The following is a 25892-nucleotide window of genomic DNA, read 5'->3' on the forward strand; positions in this document are numbered from 1 at the left end:
AATACCAATGTCCAGTCTGCCTCTTGATTTCTCTGTAAGATTTCCAGCAAATCATCAGTTTCCCTGAAACTTGCTTCCCTTATCCACAAAATGAAAATCATAATAATATTTCAAGTTATTGAGAAGATTAAATGGAATTACATATCACCACAACGACCCAACGAACCTTGATTCGCTGTGCCAGGTAACTGACACATGTAGACATTCAGTGAGTAAATACTTACTGTTAACTGTTATTATTTCTGTCTGCTTTTGCTTACTCCTCAAGATTTCTACGTGTCTATCTTAAAGAAGGTGACATGAAGTCATGTCTAAAGTATGTACATTTTTAGAACAAAACTTCAAAGTTGCCATCAGCTGTCTACAGGAGGTGTCACAGAACTGAGAACTTGAAGTCGAGGAGCCAGGTCCTTATGACAGCATCCAGTCTTTGCACAGAGTATGGTGAGAGAAGAGAAATGCCATTTATAGAAAGAAAACATGATTTTAACACGGTCATTGCCCTATTGTCTCTGTTATGGTGATGGTGTTTTAAAATTAAAAAAAGCAAAAAAGCTGCTACCACAGAAAATGGAGAAGATAATTGCCATGCATCATGAAATGTTAATGTGACGGGTGTATGTGCGTTTAAAATGGCCTACGAAGTTCACGTTCTAAGGCTGATGAAACCAAAGTTTATTGGTGTTACAGAAATTGACCGAGGTCACGTGCCTGATGAGTGGTAGAATTCAGATTTGAACACAGTTCTGTTCTGAAGCATGCAGCCTGCCAAGCAGTAATAATCTAGTCTAATTTCTTTCAGCTGTGATCTTCTAGGCCCTAGAATTTTTCGTTATTACATTAGGATCCTGTTTCTTAGCATTTGAAGCATGGAAAAATATATCAAGGATCAGAAGTCAACAAAGATTAGACTCAAAAAATCTTTAAGAACCCACATATTATTGGAGTACCCATGAAAAAAGAAGGAAGTTATGTCACTTCTTTAGGCAAAAACACAAGCGTTCCTGATATTTATCCTCGTTAAAATATGTTTCTATTTATTAAGAGCTTTAAAATATTTATAAACTGATGATAATTCAGAAACTTCACTCTAGAGTCTTTTTCTTCAGGATACAATCCTGGACATGCACAAAGGTGTTTATACTAGTGCTATTTAAATGTTTAAAGAAAATAATACATGCCAGGAATACAAGATGGGTTTAACATCTGAAAATCAATGCAATACAATGTAACAGTGAAGTATAAACACCTCATGACCATTTGAGTACCCTCAGAAGTATTTGGAAAATCAAGAAATTTTCATGACAAAAATCATTCAATAAGCTGGAATAGAAGAGAATTTTCTCAACTAATTAAAAAGTATTTATAAGTAACTTGTAGGTAACATCATTCTTAATGATGAGAGAATGAACGATTTCCCCCTAATATCAGGAACAGAAAAAGGATATCTGCTTTCATCATTTCTATTCAATATTGTATTAGAGATTTTAGGTAAGGCAATTGTGCAAGAAAAAGAAATAAAAGGCAGAAGATTGAAAAGGAAGAAATATTTATTGGCAGATGACATGATCTTATCAAAACAATAACAATAACAACTATTTGAACAAATAAATCAGTCCACCAGTGTGGAAGGAAATAAGATTAATATACAGAACAAGTCAATTTTATTTCTATTCCCTGCCAATGCACAATCTGAAAGTTAAATAAGGAAAGTGATGCCATTTGTAATAACAACAAAAAATAAAATACTTAAGAACAAATTTAATGTAAAATTCACAAGACTTGTAATAGAAAACTACAAAAATGTTTAAATAAATTAAATAATTAATTAAATGGAAATGTATGTTATGTCCATGGATCAGAAGACAAAATATTAACAAGATGGAAAAATATAAAAACATCTACTCTCCAAAATTGAACTACAGATTTGATGTAATTTATACCATATTTAGCTGCCTTTTTTCCTTTCTTTTTTTCTTTCTTATGTAGGAAGTGGACAAACTGGTCTTTGAATTCATAGCGTCTCTGTCTTTGTTCAAAGAACACAGAATAACCAAAACAATCTTTGGAAGAAAAAAATTTGAATACAAATATGTCTCAATTTCAAAACTTACAAAACAAAACTATGGTCACTAAAAACAGACGGTACTGGCATACAGATAGACATAGAGTATCGTTCAGAATTCAACAATCAACCTTCAGAAATGGCAAGTAGATCTTTGACAGGATTACAAGAAAATTCCATATGGGATCATGTCAACAAATGATGCTAGGACCACATGCAAAAGAATAAAATCTAAACTTTATCACACACAATGCACAAGCACTAACTCAAAATGGATCACGAATCTCAATTTAAATGCTAAAACTATAAAACTCTTCTAAGCAAATGTAAAAGTGAAACTTTGTGGCCTTGGACTAGGCAATGATTTCTTAGAGACAACACCAAAAATTCTAGCAATTAATTGGAAAAAAAAACATAATTTAAACTTCATCAAAATTAAAAACATTTTGCATCTAAGGATGCTACCGAGAAAGTGCAAAAAACAATGTGAGAATATAGCTAAAATATAGAACCAACTTATGTGCCCCTTCAACTGATGAATGGATAAATAAAATGAGGTATATACACAATGGAATATTACTCAGCCATAAGGAAGAATGAAATTATGGCATTTGCTAGTAAATAGATAGAACTGGAGATTGTAATGCTAAGTGAAATAAGCCACGCCCCAAAAGACCACAGGTCGAATGTTCTCTCTAACACACAACAAGGGAAAGGGAAGAAGGCAGAGTAGAAGTTCATTGGATTAGACAAAGGGGAAGGGAGGGGGAATTAGACAAAAGGGAATGAAGGGAAGGGAGGGGGGAATGGGAATAGGAAAGACAGTAGAATGAACCAGACATGAGTTTCCTATATTCCTATATGAATACGTGACCAGTGTAACTCCTCATCATGTGCAACCACAAGAATGAGAAGTTATACTCCATGTATGTATAACATGTCAAAATACATTCTACTGTCGGGTATATCTAAAAATAACAAATAAAAAATAAATAAAATTTTTTAAAATGTGAGAAACTATTTGAAAATCAGATAGCTTACAAGAAACCTGTATCCAGAATATATAAAGAACTCCCACAACTCAAAATTAAAAAGACAATGCAATTATAAAATGGGCAAAGAATTTTAACAGACCTTTCCTCGAAAAAGATACATATTGACCAACAACAAGCATATGAAAGATGTGAAATGTCATTAGCTGCTTTAGAAATTCAGGTGGAATGCAGCTCAGGGGTAGAGCACTTACTCACCTATGAGGTCTTAGGTTTCATCCCAGTGCCACAAAAAGAATTAAGGAAGGGAGGGAGGGAGGGAACAGAAACCAAAGCCGAATGAAATTCCACTTGGAATGCACTAAGGTGGCTGATAGGAAAGCTGGACTCTAGCAGCTGCTGTTGCCGAGGTGGAGGTATCAGAAGGAACCCTCATATAATGCTGGTAGAAATGTAAATGGCCCCACCACTTGGAGAACAGTTTACAGTTCCTCGTGCAGTTGAAAGTCCAGTGGCTTCAAAACTGAATCATCAGAGATCACAGACCACTTCCATTCTTACTCCCCGTGAGGCCTGGACAGGGCTCCTAACTTTGCCTCCGTTTCTTTGCCTATTAATGATACGATGAATGCATAACTAATGAGGTTATTGAGAGAATTGAATGAGAAAATACATAAAGAGATGGGCACAGTGGAAATTCAGGAAGGGTTCCTTTTCTGTACTCTCTCAGATTTCTCCGTACTTCACATTACTTCCTTAGGATAGTGTCTGACGAGGGGAATCATGAGGTCAACTAGTACAAAGATTGCCATAGCCCTTCGTATGTATTTCCAAGTTGCTTTTCTAAAGGAAAAGTCATTTACTTGCTTCTATCTAGATTGTAAGTGCACTAATTTTTTTCCTTTGTTTTAAGTTATTAATTATGAGGCATTAAGAAACACACAAAGGATCAGAAAATATTGTATTCACCACTAACATCAAACAGATGTTGATTTTTTGCCATATTTGCCTTAAATCTTTTTTATTCTTTAAAAATAAATGATTTCATATTCTTCTTAAATCCCTTTGTCTTCCCCATCCTCTTTCAAAGGTGACCATTAGTTTACACCTGCCAGTTACTATTCCTGTCAGGTTCGTACATGTCCCTATATGTTTCACTATGTTTCAAAGATCTGAAACGATAAAATTAAATGAATGTCATACTCGACTATGACTCGGGTTTTCAACATCATATGAGTGCTTCACTTATATTGAAATTTATCTAACCTAATGGTCTATTTTGCCTACAATACAATTATTCCATTGTATGAGTCGTTCACATTTCCCTACTGTTAAATAGTTAGGTTGTTTTCACTTTGTTAACATTAAAAACTGAGATTAAAAAAATCATCCTTGAGTTTTTCTCCTTGCAAATGTGAGATCATCTCTAGGATAGACCCAAGACATAGACTTTCTAAGTTTTGGTGTGTTCAGGAAAGTAGTTGTACCAAAGAGATCACAGACATCTCTGTGACAGATCAACCATCAATGATCAAATTCATATTCTCGGCATGTGGCACATTTTCTAAAATAGACCATATTTTAGGTCACAGAGAAAATTTCAGCAAGTACAAAAAATAGAGATAATTCTTCAAATCCTATCAGATCATAATGGAATGAAATTAGAAATCAATGACAAGATAAAAAACAGAAAGCACCCTAACACGTGGTGATTCAGTAATACACTTTTGAATTATGGGGGGATTGCAGAAGAAATCAGAGGAGAAATTAAAAAATTTGTAGAAACAAAAGAGAACAATGATATGACATCAAAACCTCTGGGAGTATGAAGGCAGTTCTAAGAGGAAAGTTTATAGCACCGAGTTCCTACATTTAAAAACCAGAAGATACCAAATAAATAATCTAACATTATACCTCAAGTCCCAATGAATTATATCATGTCTTAAAGTGAGCCATTTTTTCCAAACATGTTAAGTTTCTTTTTGATGTCTTACTCATTATTTGAATTTATATAATTTTGTATGCATTTAGCATGATAATTTTAATTTATATTATCACCCAATTATCTCAAACTCTTAGAGATTCTAATCTTTCCGTTTGTCATACTCTACTTTTCACTTGTGGTTGATTCTTTTCTTGAACACCTTCTAATTTTTTAATATGAATCTTCAATAAATGGGATAGTTTGATTTCTGTATGAGAGTCTTTCATATCCATGATGGAACTCTCAATTAGTTTTATATTTCCATCTGCCAAATGACCCGGGAGTATCACCCACTGATTTTATTGTAATTTTCTAAACTTAGGGTTTTCTGGATCAAGGAAGCCATGCAAATTTCAAATCTCGAATGCCTGTCAGAGAGACCACCTCATTTACAGATGATCAGGAAATCCTCTTTCTCTTCTCCTCCCAAAGCCCAGATTGAGGTACAGAAACTTTCTTCCTATTTCAATGGCAGTCCCCCTACCAACCCCCACCCCAGTCCACATTTCAATTAAATATACACCCTCTGCAGTGCCGGGTCTGTATGGATGGTCTCTGTTCGGTCCCTGCTTCACCTCTGACTCTGCAAGGCCACCATGCTGCTAGTTCAAGGAGAGGCCCATTCTGTGGACATACGTGGTCATTTGCCCTGTTCCACCTGCTTTAACCATCTTCCGTTTGATTCCGGAACCTGAGGGTTGTCCACACTTGGCTATTGCTTCAAGAGACCATTTTCTGTATTTTATGCAGCATTTCTAGATTGTTGTATGGGGTGGGATCTCAGGCTACATAGCAGGTACATTGCTTGAGATTTTATAATATATATTTTATTTGAGGAAAGAAGAGAAATATGCATGAACTCCATTTGGTGTTTATTCTAAAAAGAAAGCAAAAGGGTGAGACTCCCCGGCTTACTTGTTTCTGACCTTATTTATCTTTCATAAAGTCAAGTAGACGTAAACAAGCTACCTCATTTCCTACTGAGAGGAGAATTTCCAAAGCTTTCCGTTTACCAGTACGAAGATACTTGCTACTACCCTGAACAATCACTGGATCTCAGTCTAAGTGAATAGTCCGCAGCTGCCTAAGTGAAGATGTGCCACTTATAAGTTACAGAGTCGTGAACAAGTGATTTAATTAAGGAACAAAAATCAAATAGGCAGTGAAAGAGATTAATGAAATAAAGAAATATGCTTAGTCCAGTACCTGGTCATGATAGGTACTTTGCTAAATTGTATCATAAGTAAGTGATGTTGACAATAATAATATTCAAGTAGCATTTAATCACAAATTCCACAGGTGTCCTTGAGGAACCAGCCGCATTTAGGTCAAGACAGATCTTTTATGGCATCAAATCATCTACCTGTTTGTAGAAATCCTGGCTGTCATTGTGAGGAATGAGATCAAACTGATTGCTTTGGCGTCCCTTCTAAGGTAAGGCCAACACCATGAATTATATAATTTCCTGCGTCACCCTGGAGTTTCTTTTAACATTCACATTAATTAACCTAAGGGGTGACCACTGAGAACAGTACCGGGCACTTTGTGGACGCATGTCTGCTTCCTTTCTTCATCACTCTGTGTCTTACCTCAAGTCTAGAAGTGCATGGTGTGCCGGGTCCTGCAGACTGTGTGGACAACGGTGTCAAGACTGCTGAGTGGCTTTTTCTTACAGATTTTAGATGGGGAACTTCCTGGGACACTCCCCTCCCCTGCTGCCTTTCCAGTCAGTCAGATTTAGCCACCATAAGTCATGTGGCCATTCAGAAGGCCTTCCATGGAGAGGTGTGCTCTTCCAGAAAGCGCTTCTCTCATCTGCGTGGCCCCACTGCACGCAGCACACTTGGAGATCATTGGCACGGAAGCCTTGGCAGGCCGCCCTGTCCAGCGGCCTGGACGGATTCTGAAGAGCATAAACCAGGACTGCACGTGGCAGCTACTCAACTTCACTAAGCAAATGGACTCACTTTTCCAGAAACAAGGCCAACTGGTCAGTAATCCATATGGATTTTTACATTTTTTTTTTCATAATACTGGTTTCGGTCCCTCTCATCTCAAAAGACCTTGTGAAGTTTCCACTCTGCTTATATATCTAATAATAAGCAGAGTATCCCGGCTGATTATTTTGCTATAGAAATCTCTAGATTCCTATGTGAAAGGGAATAATAACAACTTGGATGAGTGTCATGTTCAAAATTAAATCTCATCACTTTTGGGAGAAAGAATTGGGATAAAGGACTGTTGTGCATGATATGCAATTCAGACCCCGTTGCAAGACGCTTTGGAATCCTTCTCCACAGAGTCTGGGAAGTCTGCTCTCTGCGTTTTAAGTAGCTGCTTGCATCCTGGGAGTTGAGGTATTACGGAGTTAGAGGCAGTCATCCCTCTGAGCCAGGGTGACCCCCCAGGAGGACTGACAGAGCAGGTGAAGAGCAGGGCCTTGCCTGGGGTGGAGGTGCTTGAGTCAGCCTGACCCTAAGGAGTTTCTCACAGCAAAACAAAAGGGTGCAACTCTTGGGGACAGCAGTGTGCTTGTGGAAATGTTTTCCTAAGAGAACTGGTTCTTGCCGGCTACACATGTAGATTACACTGCATAGTCTTAGACTCGTGAATGTGTATTTATGAGGTTGCGTTGTCCTTCCCACACAACTGGCTGTGAGTGGCCAGGCTTAGAGAAAGGTAACCAAGAACAACTTGCACTTCCCTTGAATTCTCCTCTGTTTAATAAACAGGATGACACCAGCTGCTATAACCCCGGCGTGATAAAAGTTTACTTCGTAAAAACCTAAAATAAGCGTTCCTCATCAGTGGCTGGTTCTCTTCCCTGTTGTGATTCAAGGACCCCAGATCCTTTTGTCTTATGGCTCTGCCAACCCCAACATGTGACTTCAAGTTACCAGGTTCATCCATATCAAACCATGCAAGGGGAAATATAGAACCCTGTCACGAGCCGTCCGTAGGTCGCCTGTGGGTCACTGTGCATGGAAGCCTAGTGGATAGAAACATCTGGTGTCTGGGAATGACCAGTGGACATTTTCTCTGGTCAATTACCCAGGGACATTGTGAATTTCTATCCCATTCTGCCATGACCCACACAGCCCCTGAGATGGGTGAGACCTGCCAAGATGCCAATCAACCTGCTGACTGCAAGACATCAGGAAGCAGGACTCCACCCTGGAGATCTCACCTCTGCCCTTAAATGACCACAGAGCCCTCTTCCCTTTGTCTAGTCCCAGCTCTTGTGTTTTGTTCTTCACTAATTATTTTAGACTTTAAAATAAATTTTCAGGTGGCTTATACCCTCCTTGGCAGGAAGAAGGACCCCCCAACAAGATGCTGGCCCACTGTCCCCCTTAGAACCTGAAGCATAGAAAATTTCTTTCTATGGAATAGCTATTAAGGTGGTATGCCTTGCCTCTGCTTTGAGACCCCTGGTTAAGGCCAGACACACCATGTGGATTTAAGAGACTGGAACACACTAACTTCCAGGAAAAGGAGTAAATGAGTTTGGCAAACAACTGGCCAGCATTAAGCCACACTATCTTAATCAGTCCACTGTTTTACATCGAAGTTTCCATTTGTCCTTGGGAAGCTGGATTTCTCTTCATTTCTACCTTGGAACAAGCGGAGGGAAATGGGAACTCTTCATATTCTAGAAGTCAGAGGAGTTCATTTGCATGCAGAAGTCCTTAAGCTACATGTGTGTTCTGGTCTTTACAGTCTCCCAGTGTGGATCAGGAGCCAAGACCAAAAACCATCAAGACACAAGTGGAAGCATGATCTCCACCATATGTTGGTGGAGGAATGAAGAAGGGAGCCAGACCAGCGCTGCTGAAGCCCAACCTGAACGTGGCTGTTGATCTCTAACACATGGAGGACGGAAAATAGATTCAAAAATAGGCCAGCGGAATCATACCAAAAAACAAAACCTCAGTTATCTCAATTATCCATACAGACTTAGATGAACATTTTTGTTTCATTTTTATATCATTGGCACTAGGGACTGAATCCAGGGGCAAGGTACCACTGAGCTACATACCCAGTCCTTTTCATTTTTTATTTCAAGACAGAGTCCTGCTAAGTTGCGCAGACTGGCTTCAAACTTGCCAAGCCCTGCCTCAAGCTCCCAGGTCGCTGGGATTACAGGCCTGCACTACCATGCCCGATAAACATTGTTAATACTTATGAGTTAGTGAGGAACTCATTCTAAATCTCTGTATTTACTCATGAATAGTTATTTTTCTGCAAAAGACAGTTTTCACAAGTGTATGGGGGTGGATATAAAGTTCAAAGTGCAGATAGGTGTGTGTTAAAGACTCTGAAGAGCGTTCTCATTAAGAGCTCATTGACTAGAGGGCATGGAGATGCATCCCACTGGTGTTATTACTAGGGTGACATTGGCCTTCAGGTGACAGTTCTACAGAACTAAAGTGAAGGTGGAATATGTCCTCACTTTCCTGAAAAGAAAGCATCTAGAATTCCTACACACCTAGTAACATACACAGACAAATCATCAATATCTTAAATACTTCAAAGGGACTGATGCATACATTGAGCCATGACTTATGATCGTCTTCCTGAATCCAACAAAGCACTTTTCCAGGCTCTTTGGGGATGGGCAGGAAGAGTGTCAGTGAATGAAGTAGCCTAGGAACTCTGGTGGCATCGCGGAGGAGATGGGGAACGTCTGTGCCTCCTCCTAACATATGGCATGACAGAGTGCTGGAGCAGAATAGAAAGAAGCCCCAATAGCAGTTCAGGCCGCGAGTGGATCCCTTCTGCTGGGTGGCAGCTAAGAGAGCTCGTGGAGGGAAGAAGGTCATGTGACCTCCCTGATGCCCCTCTGAGAAGGTGCGGAGGGAACCCCCCACCCTGGCTCTGCAGGGGAGCCCAGCCTCTCAACATGGCAGGTGCTTATTTTCATTTTATTTTATTTTAATATATTTATTTTTTTAGATGTAGTTGGACACAATACCTTTATTTTATGTATTTATATCTGGTGTTGAGGATCGAACTCAGGGCCTCACATGTGCTAGGCGAGCACTTTATGGCTGAGCCACAACCTTTTGAAAGAAGTCAGAACAGGGCACTGCAGATCTCGGAGAGAGGAAGAACTTTAGAAACTTCCCAAATGTTAAATGGGATAAGTAACTACACAATGGCTTTCTTCCCCTGGCCCCCTGGAACCCATGAGGTATCCTCCTGTGCCCTACCTTGTGATTCCAAAAGATTGCTCTCTCCAGATGCACGGCCTGGGCTTCCTTCCCCTCTGCCTTAAGGCTGAGGTAACCCATGGGAGATACCAGCTGTACCTCAAAGGTAAGGGAATTGAGAAAGAAGGGAGTTTCTTCTCTCCCTCTCTCTGCCGGGCCATTGTTTTTACAGAGGCTGATTTTCCTGGAGGAAGAGCCCATCTCCTGTCAGGCAGCAGCGACTCCTGCAGGTTTCTGACAACAGTCCATCCTTCATTTGCCTCACCACCTTTGATAGTCCCTGGATTGACTCCCTTAATCTCCCCATAGCTTCACAAAAATCTATGTTATTAAAATTAAGCACTTTGAAGTTCTCCTACTGGAACCATGGCTGGTTGTATGTTGGAAATCATTTAGGAAATGAAAACAAAGTGTCCATCAACTAGTGAATGTACAAAGAATATGTGGTACCTAGGCACAGTGGAATACTATTCAACCAGAAAAAAAGACAGAATGCTGCCATTTGCAACAACTGGAGACAATTATATTAAGTGAAATAACCCAAGCATAGAAAGAAAAGCCCTGCACTATCTCACTCAGAATATAAAATAGCTGATCTCTTAAAAATTGAGCATAGAACAGGGCTTGATAGAGACTAGAGAAAGGAGGGAGGATGGAAGGAAGAGCTAAGGTTAGCCGAGTGCACTAAGTTACAGTTAAATAGGAGCAATACATTCTGTGCAATACTGTTGCCCAGTAGGTCAACCATAAATGCTGATAAGGTATTGCACATGTCGAAAGCTAAAATAAAGAATTCTGAAGGTTTTCATCATAAAGAAATGATAAAGGTTTAAGGACATGGATATGTTTATCCTGATTTAAACATTACACGGTGTGTACGTGTATCAAAAGACCACAAGGTGTCCGGAAAATAGGTATGATTTTTGTATTTTCATGTATCCGTTTAAAAATGAACTTTTTTTAACAGAGGTGATGAGGTCATGAGAGCACCAACTCTCAGGTGGGATGAGTCAACAGAGTCAAGAGGAGAAAGCAGAAGGTGAGTGGTGCTACCCTTTGAAGTAATGTTAGGATAAATAGGAGAAAATGGCATCAAGTGAAGTGCAGGTGCAAGGGAGGAATTTTTTTATTCTTGTTTTTTAAGTCTGGGGAAGAATGTGGCCTAAAAACATGGTCAACTAAGTGAGCCCGAAGAAAAGGAGACAATAGGAAGGTTGGTCTCAGGCAGGAGGACTAGTGAAGCGGTGATCTGAGGTGTCAGGTTCAACAGCACTGGCTAAAACTTAGGAAGGATGTGGGCACACTTACTTTGGGACAGGAAGGAGAAATGGAAGGTTGAAAGAAGACAGAGGTGGCATCGGTGGTAGAAAACAAGAATACAGAGGGAGACGGCATCACAAGGCCACTCTCTCCCGGGCAGCGAAGTATGTAGTAATGCTTTCTGAGTCTTCAGAGGCTGTTCAAGATTTGAAAGAAATGGAATAGGGGAATAAATTCGAACGTTGTTTGTTTAACTTTATTTTTGAAGAATGATAATGAAGAAAAGATGATCAGAATTCTGCAATTTTACCCTTGATCTTGCAACAATAAGTAGATCAGAGAAGAAAACAACTGTGTTCATGGGAATGTCAAAGTGTATGGCAAGAGTCATGGAGGAGTTGGTGTGGGTAGAGAAAGCTGAGGCTGAATAAAAGGGTGCTGCAGAGTGGACTCGGGCATCCACTGTCCACTCTGTGCCAGTGCTACATAAGGCACAGTGGTGACTGTACAAAGAGTAGAAGATACACTTCCCTCCTTCAAAAAGCACACAGGCTCACTGGGAGACATAGACACACACCAAGGACTGCAGTGGAGGAGAGGGCGTTAGAACTGGGTTCAGACCCAGGTTCTGACCCCCGCACACCACTAACTCTATGCCAGACACTCTGTCAGGTAACGGAGTTCACCATCTGCCCCTCAGTTTCCTTGTTGGAACAATAAAGGAGGTGAAAATTGATGGTTCCTAAATACCATTCTTTTATAAATATACCCAGGGGTCCTTGGAGAAATGCCTGCTGGTAGGATCAGGGCAAGTAAAATAAGATGCGAACCTGAGGCATCTTGTAGTGAATAAAGAAAGGAAGTGCTCAAAAAATAATGGATGGGGACATGCCAAAAAAAAATCACAGAAGCCAACCCCAAAAGCTCCCACTGCTGAGGTTGGAGCAACTTGATCAACACAATAAATACTATGGCACTCGTGTATGTGCTGCCAAAGTGAGCAAAATAATGTAACACTGGCGTGAAACCCAAAATGTAAAGTAAATATATATAAGTGCCTTCCAACATAAACAAAGGACTGAATAGATTAATAAACGGGGAGAAGAATCAAGTCATCCTTACAGAAGAACTCCAAACACGGTGTGTAAATGCTTCCTCCTCCAAGACGGGACCCCGGACTCCTGCACGCTCACCCTGAGGGTGGGTAGGTACTCAGTGACTTCCTCCTAAACAGTAGAATAAGGAGAGGGAGAACCCAGCAGGCATGGCGCTGACCACGAGGTGAAGGGGAAGACCCTGTGCTGTCACATCCCCTTAACGTGAAGTGACAGGAGGGCTTCCTTCCAAACCTGCAGCTGAGAGTGATGGAATCAGACCTCAGCCAGGCACTGAAGGACAGTGGGCAGGGAACCTTCCAGCACCTGTCAGGACTTTCCAGGCCATGAAAAAAAAGACCAAGAGACTGTCACAGACGGGAGGAAACTGGGGAGACAGGACAAGGAAATGCGACGTGCCACGCTGGATTGAATTCTGGAACAGAAAGAGACCATTAGTGGAAAAACAGATGAAAACAAAATAGAGCCTGAAGTTTAGTTAATTAAAAAAAAAAAAAAAAGATTGACAGTCTCTAAAGTCTCTTCCAGCTGGTAGCTATAATAATAGCATTTATTATCTAATTGCTTCAGAACTGGGCTCCTATTATTCCCAAAATGCCATGGAGGCAGGAAGTAAGGGAACCAGGAAAGGGGGGTGCAAGGCTTGAATCAGAGTTTCCCCGTCTTCTGACTTCCCGCAGTCGTGTGTTGGTGATGCGGCTATGGCCAACACCAGGCCCTTGCTGAGGCCGTGCCGTGTCAGTGAAAGTCCACTGTCTCTTGTCCTGCTTCCTGCCAGCGCCCCCCTGCCCTCTGACTGAGGTAAGGACAGCCTCTAGTGAGGCCACAGCTTCCAGTGGGGCCCTGAGAGTTGGGGCTCCGGGCTGCGCCACCAGGCACTGCAGCCAGGAAAGGGTTGCTATGGTGATGCCATGTGGCAGGGCTACCTGCGGCTCCTGTGATTTTCCTGGACAGTTTCTTTGCTTTAAAACACACACACACACACACACACACACACACACACACACACACACACACAGTTTATGGAGCCCCAATGTGAAACCACGCTGGCTCTGATTCATGACATTTTCCTGAGACTTTATAATGTTTCTTTTTTCTAAATAAGCAATTTCAGGTCAGGTAAAAATGTGAGTAAATCATGCCTGGCTCTTGTTCCAGATGTATCAATTTCTGTTCATTCCCCTTTCCCCCTCTTTCATGGCTTTGGGACAATAAAAATAAGCAATGCCCCCACTCTGGAGCCTCCGGCCGGCGTGCAGGGAGCGACTCCCCTACCTGGGGCAGTCCTGAACCTAGCGTTTTCTCTGGCAATTATCTGAAGCAGAGCAATAACGTGGAGTAATGATTTTGGCACGCTCGAGACCCTGGGAGGATCAAAGAGGTGATGTGACAGTTCATGAAACGCGGAGGAAGCAGCCGCCGGCTGCCAACACTAACACAGCCCTGCGCTGCAGAGCCTGGGGGAGCCGGGTTGCCAAGTGTCCGCCTGCATTTTCTTTGCAGGGGCCAGGCCAGAGCAGGTCAGGAAAATGATGGCGTTTATCAAGCAGACACTGTGGCTCTGTCTGGGGATGGCCAGTCTCGCTCACTGCTGGTCACTACAACACATGTGGTCTTTTAAAGAGGTTTTCATTAACCGGGAAAGAGATGCCCACATGAGACTTCATTTATGTGGAGTACATAGGGCAAGGCTGCTGGGTGACAGTTCCTAAAGGAACTGAGGGTGAGGGTTCTGGAGACAGACAGCCTGAGTCTGAATCCTAGCTCTATGGGTTACCACTCTGCACAACTGGGCAAATCCTAACCTCTCTGCCTCAGTTCTCCACCAGGAGAACAAAGATAATAATGATCTCAGTTGCCTGGTGACTGACGCATGTGAGGTAATCAGGACCCTGCCCGGCAGTGGGAAGTCCTCAGTCTGTGTCAACGGTCATCTTCAGTTTCATTTTAGCTACCTTTACTCAGGAAGAAGGGAATTGGGTTTTCTGGAGTTTTGTGCCCGGCTTTCTCAGGCCATTTGTTCTTCACATGTTCACTGGGGGCTTAGAACGATCTAGGCCCTTTGCAAAGCACTCGGAGGAGCCACGCTCAAAGGAACAACCCAGCTCCTTGCCACAGAGACGCAACATTCCGGTGGAAGAGATAAGAAAAGTGCACACACAGGAGTTCCCTGCTGGGCAGAAAGCTCTCCCTCTGCTGTAGCACCCATTATTGTAAAAGGCTCATGGTGCAGACTTCATGGCAGGGCAAGCCTTCGGCGGGACCCTGGTGACAAGTGTTTTTTGTTGTTGTTTCTATTTACTGGTGTAGCTTGGCGCAGGTGTGGTGGCAGGCAGTGGGGGAGAGGGTGGGAAGATTCAAGACGGTGGGACTGATAGGGAAGATGCTGAGGAGGTACTTGAGAGGAGGAGGCAGTGTCAAATCAAGGGCGAAAAGGCAGGGTTCTTGGTGGAGAGGTGTCCAGAAAGGTAGAAAGGGCAGTCAGAGGTGGGCCTTGAATGGACTTGGCCAAGGAGATTGCAGTTTTCATTAATTAAGAAATGGAGCTAGGGCTGGGGATATAGCTCAGTTGGTAGAGTGCTTGCCTCACATGCACAAGGCCCTGGGTTCAATCCCCAGCGCCACAAAAGGAGGAGGAGGAGGAGGAGGAGGAGGAGGAGGAGGAGGAGAAATGGGGCCTCTCTAGGAAGAAAGTGATGGTGCTGTAGATTTGGAATTAGAAGTGAGCTCTACAAAAAGCTGGGCACAGTGGCACGTGCCTGAAATCCCAGCAGCTTGGGAGGCTGAGACAGGAGGATTTGCAACTTCAAATCCAGCCTCAGCAACTTAGCAAGGCCCTAAGCAACTCGGAGAGACCCTCTCTCTAAATAAAATGTAAAAGAAAAAGCAGGGTGGGGGCTGCTGGGGATGTGGCTCAGTGGTTAAGTGCCCTTGGGTTCAATCCCTAGTACGAAAAAAAGAAAAAAACAAAAAAGAGTGTCCTAGAAACTGTGAGAAAATATCCTGTCATATCTCCAACACTTCCCACATAACAGGGGGAGAGATTTCTGTCATTTATCATTGTGTCCAGTACAGAAGTATGAAAAATATAAAAATCTTAAAAATTTAACAAAATATCTTAACAAAATAGTAATCCCTCAAAAGTTTGTTGTTATGGGTTTTCCAATTATAGAGTACTTTTACCACAGGTTTTATAGGACAACTTATAATTAAGTTCAACAATATTCCTAACAGATAGGATTTGCCAACAGAGATTTCTCTTTTAGGAAATCTGTTTCCCCAGCTCCATATGCTTTAGCAGTAAAGCTGGCATTTGGATCTGAGCCACTACATATAAAATATTTCTCACACAATATTTCAGCCAAAAGGCTGTTATTTCAATCACACAAATGTAGAGAAGAAAGCTCAACAAAAATAAGGTTTTTTGAATATTCTTTGAAGTTAAATTTAAAACTTCACTCCAAATTTAAGTCATAAGTTATATGACCAGACTAATATGCAGAGGCCCAAAATGTTGAGAATACTAAGTAACTTAATTTTAGGTCCACCATTTTCTATTTTAAAATCCATTTTTCAAAATCGTTCCTATCTTTTCTCTCTCCTTCCTTCCCTTTTTTCCCTCCATCCATAATACCTACTCTCTGCTACATACTGTGCCACAGGTTTTCATATTGCATCCATCAGTCCACGTATTCGTTTTTTTCTACTGAAACTTAACTGTCAATGACAATGGACATGAGCCGTCTATCAAGAACTGTCCCTGTCATTTCATGAAGTCTTTTGTGAACGCTCAGGGCTTGTGTACCTCTGCACAGCTTGTCGGGTAGTACTCCAAGTCTTCTCTAAGGTCCTGCAATCTCTTTACAGTCCACAAACCCCTCTCCAACAAGGGGCTCTGCGTGATGATGATCTCTCATGTCAATCAGAGTTCCTGTGAACTGGATTCTGGTTGTGATTCCTGCGCAATCTGAAGGTAAGTCAGTGACTCAAACTATCTGATCTTTGTTCTCTTAAACTAATATTTTATCGGTAATACTTGCCACTGCTACAACATAATGATGTCCTATATGTGGAAACCCCATTTGGAGCTCCTCCTCAGATCAAAAGATTAGTAAGGATGAATTAAAAATAAAAAAACAGAAATAGCAATAAAGCTAAGACGGATGAAAGTTATGTTGAATAAATTCACTTCTGCCTCCATGGAGTCTTTCACATTCCTAACGAGCTTAAAAAAAAAAAAACTTCTTAAAACGAATGGTTAAGAGACTTGCAAGAAAGGTATTGAGCAAGGATTTTGTCATTCGGTGCCTTTCACCAGTTAAAGAAAGCATCTCATAGCAGAAGAGTAGCACTTGAATAGACAACGTGACACAGTGGAGAGAGCACTGACCTCCAGCCGCAGTGAGACCTGAACTTCTGTGACGTGGGTCTCCACACCCACAACCCAAGGACGCTGGAGAAGGAGCTCCCCAAGACTTTTCTCAGCGCAAACTTCTGAGATTCTCGGGATTCCTAAGGATACCCTCCCGTGCAAATTTCCACACACTAACTTGAAAGTTCTTAGAAATCAAAATAGCCATGATCTCTGCAGTTCCCCTGCTCCAGCCCACTCCAAAACTCACATCTTTGGGTAGGTTAGCCAGAGAACAGCGCTCTCCCAGGGCTCTTCTCTCCAAGTGGAGTCACGCTCTAGTGCCACTTCCTCTGGTTGACTTATCCCACATGTCACTGAAATTCAGCTCAATGAAACCTACAGTCCACAGCTGAAGGCTCCAGATCGTTTTTACCTGGGGCCCTCTGAAACTTGAGAGCCTTTAATGAAGGAACTATTTGCAGAGATGGAAGGAGGGAAGACCATCCAAAGACTGACCATAGTGGGAGATGATTTCTACTCCTAGGTTTTAAGATCAAGTGCAGGGGCACAGACCCAGCGAGCACCAAGCCCTGACAGAGGGAGGCTTGGCAGGAATCGTGGTCTTTGGATCCCTGGCAGAAGAATGCAGCCACCATGTGGAAAGTGGCGAGAGGTTGCGCTAATGTCAATCAGAGTTCCTGTGAACTGGATTCTGGTTGTGATTCCTGCGCAATCTGAAGGTAAGTCAGTGACTCAAACTATCTGATCTTTGTTTTCTTAAACTAATATTTTATCAGTAATACTTGCCACTGCTACAACATAATGATGGCCTATATATGGAAAACCCATTTGGAGTTTTCCTTGCTTTCCAAAGAAATAAAGCCAAGAAACAGGGAGAAGAGGGAAAAAGGAGACTGGAATGTAAAAAGGAAGAGAAAGGGTGTTTCTAAAGGTGTGGGGATTTAGGAATTGGGTAAAGTTTTGTGTCCCATAACGTACAATTCACGTTATCCACATATATATTTTTTCATTTCTCCTTTCCATTTTCACCCATTCACTCTGCCACAGTGATATGGGCAGGGATTTTGAATGCTTAGAGCTAATGTGACCACACTACAAGACCCCAACCCTCAAAGAAATCACCGTGGGGAAGGGACTACTGGGCAAGATGGCCAAGTGGACAGCAATGGAACAATACAGTATGATGTGCTGTAAAAGAAGCCCCTACACAATTCTAAGGCCAGAGTCTTGAGATGAAACTCAATCCATTGCTTCTGCTGGCAAGTGAGACTGGGTCATTCTGTTCCTGCTGGCAGGTGGAGAAAGTGGCAGGTCTCTGCAGCCACCAAGTGCTGCAGCTGGTAATGGTGGGCTGTGCCCTCCAGTGTTGCCCAGACCCCAGCAATGACATCAGTTTCTTCTTTCTAGGTTCTTGGGTTGTTAGAGTCTGTAAACAAGTCTGGATGGTGCCTGGCAAAATGCCAGAGGGAGTGGTTTGTAAAGTAACAAAAGCGAGCCATTAAGTGTGGAGATTCCTGATTGGTTGACTGCTGTATCTATTTTATGCTAATTAGATAAGCTATGTAAAATGTATAAATATCGCTCAGATCCTACAATAAACGGCTTCCATTCCTGCTGCATCAACGTACACAAGTAGTTCGTCCCCCCCCCCCGCCTGCCGCTTATTCTGCTGCAGCAGGACTGCGGCATTGGGTCATGAATTTGAAGAATGAAATCCACAGACCAAGATGAGTGAAGCGCAACAGTAGGATTTATTGAAGAATAGAATCAGAAATAGAACTCTTGCAATGCAAAAGAGGGTAGGTAGCAAGTTTTCTCCATCGAAGTGATTGGGCTAGGGGTTTATAGAGCACTTGGTTCACTGCTTTGGGCCCAAAGTTATGCTAATCAGAGTTTGAAAAAGTACTAATGCTATTGGTCCAAACTTATAGGATCTGGAAAAATACTAATGCTATTGATTGACCCTGAATCCCAATCAGGTGTGTCTTACTTCCCTTTTCTTCCTGCTTCTCGGGAAGCCGGAGATTGAGGTCAGTGAATGGCCCATGCTCCCTGTGTGTGCTGGAGGGAGTGTCTGCCCTCTGTGGGTCAGACCTGTGGGTCAGTTGACCTTGGTTCGCCTCAGGCCCACTGCACCTCTGGCCAGTACCTCCCTTGGGCTGTGCCCAGCTGTGGCCCATGCTTGCCACCGGACCTCCAGCATCCTGGCCACAGCTCTGCCCACTTCTAGTGGGTTGGCTATGTGGCTTGGAGGCCAGGGAGCCTTGTCAATGCAAGGTGCAAAGATGATAAGTGCTACTCTTGGGAAGTGTTTCCGTCAGCTTTTTTGCTACTGTGACTAAAGGATGCAACCAGAACAAGTTTGAAGGAGGAAAAGTTTATTTAAGGGCTCACAGTTTCAGAAGTCTTAGACCATAGAAGCCCGGCTCCATTCCTGGGGCTCCAGGTGAGGCATACCATCACGGCAGGAGAGGTGGCAGAGCAAAGCCACTCATGTCATGGCAATCAGACAGCAGAGAGAGTCCAGGCTCTGGATACAAAATATATTCCCCAAAGCCATGCCCCCATCCCCACATCCTCCAGCCACACCCACCTGCCTCCAGTTACCACCCAGTTAGTCCCATCAGGGATTAATTCACTGATTGGGTTAAGACTCTCACAACCCAATCAAAATTTCTTCTGGGAACCTTTCTGCATTGTCTCATGTGAGCTTCTGGGGGACAGTTCACACCAAACCATAACAGAGGGTTGGAGATGGCTTGCTGGTGGGATTGACTTCCCAGGAGCTTTTTATTTTTGCAGTACTGGGACGAAATCTTCCACTGAGCTACATCCCCCAGCCCTTTTTAGCTTAGTGTGGGATTTGTTTGTTTGTTTTGAGACAGGGTTTCCCTAAGTTGCCGGGGTGGGCCCTGAACTTGTGATCCTCCTGCTCAGCCTCCTGAGTAGCTGGGATACCAGGGCTGCGCCACCATGCCCAGCTCTGAGTTGCATTTTGAAGTCACAGTTTTCCAAGTAGACCAGGGACAGGAAGTCATTTCCAGCCAAGTGAGTGGCTTGCACTTGGGGACTGGGGCTAAAGGGCCGCTCGATTCTGGAAGCTGTGGTACCTGCCCAAAGCTCAGGTTTGGGGGGGCCGCCGTTAAGCTAAAGAGCATTCGAGGCCTTACAGAAAGGAAGGGTGTGGTCAGATTTATACCTCAGAAAACCCGCTGTTGAAGTATTATTTCCAATTTAGGAATTAACAAGTAATGAAAGAGGGACAGAAAGAGCAACCAGGCGTCACTCTGCCCTTCCCTCTTGCTGTTGCGGGTGCTCGCGTGCTGGCGGCCTTTGCCCAGCTAGAAAGGCCATTTTCCAGTGAAGGTGGGTGCAGGGGCCTCGCAGCCTCGCAGGCACCTTGGAGCGGCCACAGGTGAAGAGGCTCAGTAGGCCCTGATCTGGTGCAACCTTGGCCACCTGTCACCTTCAGAGGCTCCCCTCTGCCTCTCTCCAGAGGTGGCCAGCCCATCGGCACACCAACAAGGGGAAAAGGCGAAGGAGGTTCCTGCCCACCCCACGTGCCCCTGGCTAGACTGAGAAGCAGAGCCTGGGAGGGGAGAGCTAACCAGAGCCTCCTGCTTCTTGCCTGACACAGATGGAAAGAGGCCAGCCCTCATCTCCAGGGGTGGCTGCTGCTACTCAAGAGGGACCCTCCTGCTCCGTTGCTGCGATTGTCCTGGTCACTCATCTTAACTTGGCGTGTTGCCTTTCATGCAAGTGGTTTGGGAGGCTGTGAACCTCTGTGGCCGGGAGAAGAATGTGCTGCCCTGAGGTTTCCAACTTTCGCAGCTTGCCTGCTTGCGGAGACCGTGCTGCAACGTGCTCTTGAAATCATTTGGGTGGACCTTGTTTCTGAGGAAATAAAGAGGCCCCAGAACCTCCCAAGTGACGGGAAGAATTGTTTCCAGATAGCCAAGTGGAGTGGCCTTCTGGCTACATGAGCTGGATGTGCTTGGCAAGTCTTTCCATCTGGCTGGCCAGTGTCCCGGGGTTAGCAAAGCAGAAGGCAAATCTTCTGGGAGCTAAAAGACATCTGCACGTGCCAGTATTTTTGACAAATACTCAGTTAATTGTTTTTTATGATTCTTCTCCTGAGACAAACTGTGTGCACCAGGCACCAAGAACTATCCCCTCCCACAACCTCAGATCTCAAGGGAAACTTCATAATGACACACATTTGAGCCAAACATCTACCCCACAGGAAATGGACAGCTCAGCCCCTGGGGGTGAGAGGACGAGGCAGGGCATGGGAAAACAGGAAGCCCCTGAGTGAGAAGAAGCTGGGCTCACCCGTAAACCCAGAGTGCTTATATACACGTGAGGAATGCAGGATTCACACACCAGTGCGAAGGAAGCGGTAGCCAGGAGAGGCCTGGGTGAGTCGATGAGAAACCTGTATTCTTCTATAGCTGCTTCATACATAATTCAATACTTAAAAACCTCAACAGTCCAGGGTGGAGTTCAATATGGGATTAGTTCTGGAAAGACTGGCATATACAGTGGCTTTGAAAATAGATTGAGCATATATGGGGATGACATGGAGGTCTAAACTAAAAATCAAGTGCCTCTGTGAATGTTTTATTTCAATTTTAACCCTTTTTCTTGCTTTCTTTTTTTTTGCAATTTTGCCCCTTTTTTAGACTTGTAACTTTCTCTAGTTATGTTAGGCTCCTACCATTCATCCAATAACTATTAATAGTTATGTACTGTGTAGGATGCCTACATACCTGCTCTTGTTGACATGGAAAGGACTAGAAGATGCATCCCTCTGAATGAATGCCAATTGGGCCAAAATCTCATCTGTAAAGTAAAAAGGTTTGCTTTTGAGAACAATTGACTGGAACCGCAAAGAACCCCAGTACTGCCAACATCACTCTAAGATTGGCCTCAGTAGAGGATAACTTGGTTTTGATTACTTTCGTCAAAGGTTTTTGAATCAAGAGACTTATGCAGTAGACACAAAATGTAACACCTTTTCTCTCCCCCTTCCCCTCCCTCTCTCTCTCACTCTGTCTCTAGTCGCTCTCTATCATTAATTCTTGGTTGCTTCCACCAAAGTTGACTTTATAAACACTGACAGCAATGACATGCTAAACCAGTGACAAAACCTAAATGAGTTCAAATAAGCAAAGTAAGATGCTGAATTACTGATTTAAGGTTATTCACTCTCTTTGAAATCCAAGTTTTTCAAAGAGAATATAAACTTCCTCAAAGAGAATTGAATTTAAAAGTATCTGAAATCATAAAGGTAAGAGTGGTAGCTGGTTAATGAATTTCAAGTGCCTAGGAAAATTTATAAATACCAATAAAATCTTTTTTTCCAAATATTTTTTTAGTTGTAGATGGACACGATAGCTTGATTTTTTATGTGTCGCTGAGGATTGAATCCAGGGCCTCACATGCACTAGGCGAGCACTCTACCATTAAGCCATAACCCAGCCCCCCAATAAAATCTTGACAGCCAGAATTAGGATACAAGAGAAGACAGTGCCATCAACAGTAAAAAAAAAAAAAAAAAAAAAAAAAAAAAAAAAAAAAAAAAAAAGAAAGAAAGAAAGAAAGAAAAAAACTGATTAAACAAGAAATTTTCTATCAAGGAGCAATGGCTCAAACAGGAAGCAGTATTGGTAAATTCAAGTTAAAAATTTGGCCAATATTTTTAAAAAATAAAATCAATTAAATAATAAAAAAAATTTGGCCAAGACATTTAGTAATATGAAATGAAGTCAAGAAAAATATGTCTGAGAGGAAGGAAAATAAAGGAAAGAAATGGATTTTTCCTTTACAAAATTTTTTTAAAATAAATAATCATAATGACTTATTTTAAGGAAAAAAGTCTTTTTTTTTTCCCTGTTTTGTTGTTTTAACCACAGGAATGACAAGGTCTGTCTGTGATAGAAATACTGAACAAAATGGCTTGTTGGATAAAAGATCCCACCGCAGCTCTCAAATTAATACAAAGTTATTTGTAGACAGAGCATATGTAGTTCAATAAGCAGTAGTAAAACATTACTGTATGTTTTGTTGGGAAAAAAATTTAAAGGCCCTCAATGAAGCTTCTTTCAGACATGTGTCATGGGCTTTTTCTTTCTGAATTCTTCCATATTAATAAACTAAGTTGCTCTTCCTTTCATGCCTTTGGCCACAGGACAGACGAAATTCACCAAAGTCTCTACCACAGACATTCTCAGATGGTGCTAATAAAAAGAAGAAACCCAAACCAGAATTGGTGGTCCACATTGTGAGAGTTGCTAAATATCATCACAAAGCAATAATTATTCTACAGCATGTTTGGTGGCTCAACATTCTGAAATGCAAATGTCAAGGGATGTAGTCTCCACTACACTGCTAACAGGAGCTCATGTTTTGTGTTGGGTGGTCTTGCGTTCTGCCTGGTGGTCCTGTTTCTGCCTGCTCTGACAGCACTAATGGTTCCATGTGGCCCCCAATCCTACATGGTATTCGCTTGTCTCCCTTTAGTAATGCACGGCAAGTCATAAAAGACAGACTACCCAGAAATGGCTCTGCGGTATTCCACACATTTTCTCTCTTGGTGGTGACAGTTCCAAATCAAGCCAGCTCAGTGCTTAAGTCAAAGCATTTTTCTAAGTGCTGGTTCAAAACACAGCCTTAGATCTGGAAAATCAAAACTGGGCTCTTCTGGCCTCTTCCATCATTGCTTGTAATAAATATTCAACTGTTGGACTGCAGCTTAGCAATTTATGATAGATGACACAAAACTGGATCCAAAGTTCTCTTTCCCAGATGCAAAGAACTCATCTTTTGGTGAGAGAGACTCCACTACCTTTTAATATGCACAGGCAGATCATTTTACAGACTTTCTTGCCATACTCATTCAGGATTTATTTCCCAAGTTCCCACAAAGAAAAACAAGGGAAGGTTTGTAGCTGCAGAGGGTAACAACATAATTTCTGTTTAGAGGGTGGAAGCATCACACACTCCAGATTAATCCAGGCACCTTTCCCAGTTTTAATCTGAAGGGCATATCAGAGAATTCTTCGGCATAAACTGACTATAATTTTATGTTTATAGAATGACAGAACCAAGAATCTAATCTCAGTAGACTTTGGGGGGCATCAAGTGTACTAGGTTAGGGGAACTCAGAATTTTCCCAATAAATTGTCCATCCTAAAGTGACCCCTGAGTGCTCTGCCTCTAGCATTCATTAGCCCTTCTATTAAACTTGACCTCGTATTGTGGTTAAATTTTCATAGTCATTCTTCTGCTTAACAAACACAAATTGCTAAACCTTTTAAGACCAAGGAACAGTTTCGAAAAAGGAACTGCTATTCTGGGTGTTTGCATCACATCCTTAATAAATACTTGGTGTAGAACATATCGTGTTATATTGTCATCTTGCATGTTTCTCCTCCTTTGTTGTAAGCTCCTCCAGAGTAAATATTAGACATATTCATCTTCATCTACCCGCTGCCTAGCACCGTGCCTGGTAGATGGCAAAGGGTCAGTCCATTTTCTAACACGTAGATCCAACTTGAGCTGGAGGGGAAAGAGTGATTACAAAACTGAGTAAGCGTCTTCTCCCTCAAGGTCTTCCTAGTTTAGCACATGGCTAAAGTGTGGTATTGGACTTTTCCTGGATAGTTCTGCCTTCTGGGTGGTCTTTCCAGGGTTTAGAAACCCATGAGGGTCTTTCTTGATGTACCAAGTCAATAAGAGACTGCAGGAGTAGAATCTCCTTCTGCTGATGAGGCAGCTCACCTTGAAGGATGCCCTTCATTAGAGCTCTTTCTTAAATCACTCACTCCCTCATTCAACAGAATTTATTGGACCTCTACAATTTGCTAGGACCTAATCAAACAGCTTGGAATATCGTGGTGAACAGATTCCTTTTATTTTAAAAAATACTATTTTCCTGGAGCTTACATTATAGTAGATGAAAACAGAAGAAAAGGCTGACATAATAATTAAGCAAATTATATAGTATATTAGAAGGTAAAAAGACAAAGAGATAAAATAGAAACGAGTCAGGGAGATGCAAGGATGGACTTGGGTTTGAGGCAGTTTACAATTTGGCAAAAGTGGTCAGGGAAAGCCTGCTTGTAGAGATGTAAGGCCTTCAGGGAGAGAGTGAGCTCTCCATGTGGGTATTGGAGAGAAGCATGCCTCAGATGGAACTGCTAGTTTGAAGGCTTTGAGGCAGAGATATTCTTTCTGTGTTCTAGAAAAAAAAATGAGACCATTGTGTTGGAAGCAGTAAGGGGGCAAGTTCTGGAAGATGAGAGCAAAGATAAAGGCAGATTATGAAAATTCTCTCATGGTAAAGATCTTGGTTTTCCAGTGAGGGAAAGCTACTGGAGCTACTGGAGGATTGTGGGTCAAAGAGTGACATGATGTGACTTGTATTTTAAGAACGTCACTCTAGCTTCTATGATTAAAAATAGACTCTAAAGGCAAGTGTGGAATCAGGAGACTATTTTGGAGGTCCTTACAATAATCCAAGTGTGAGAGAAGATCATGTCTTGGCTCAATGTAATAGTCATAAAGACACTGAGCAGTGGTCTGATTCTAAGTACGTGTTGATAGCAGAGCCCACGGGACTTCATGGTGAATAACATGTGGAATGAGAGAAGTCAAGTATGCCTTTCCACTGAGGTGTGGATCACAAGTGGGGTAGGTTTGGGGATCCTGATTAGTCACTCAATTTTGTGCACATTATGTTTATATGAAGATGATACACAGGCATTGGAAATTCAAGAGAGAGGCTTAGACATACAGATTTTAGAGCCCAGCACATTGATGGCATTAAAAATTATGAGGCTGTATAAGTTCACTAAGGGAATGAATGTTAACAGAGGAGAGAAGCT

This window comes from Callospermophilus lateralis, chromosome 13, assembly GCF_048772815.1.
Source record: "Callospermophilus lateralis isolate mCalLat2 chromosome 13, mCalLat2.hap1, whole genome shotgun sequence".
In the NCBI taxonomy this organism is placed as follows: Eukaryota; Metazoa; Chordata; class Mammalia; order Rodentia; family Sciuridae; genus Callospermophilus; species Callospermophilus lateralis.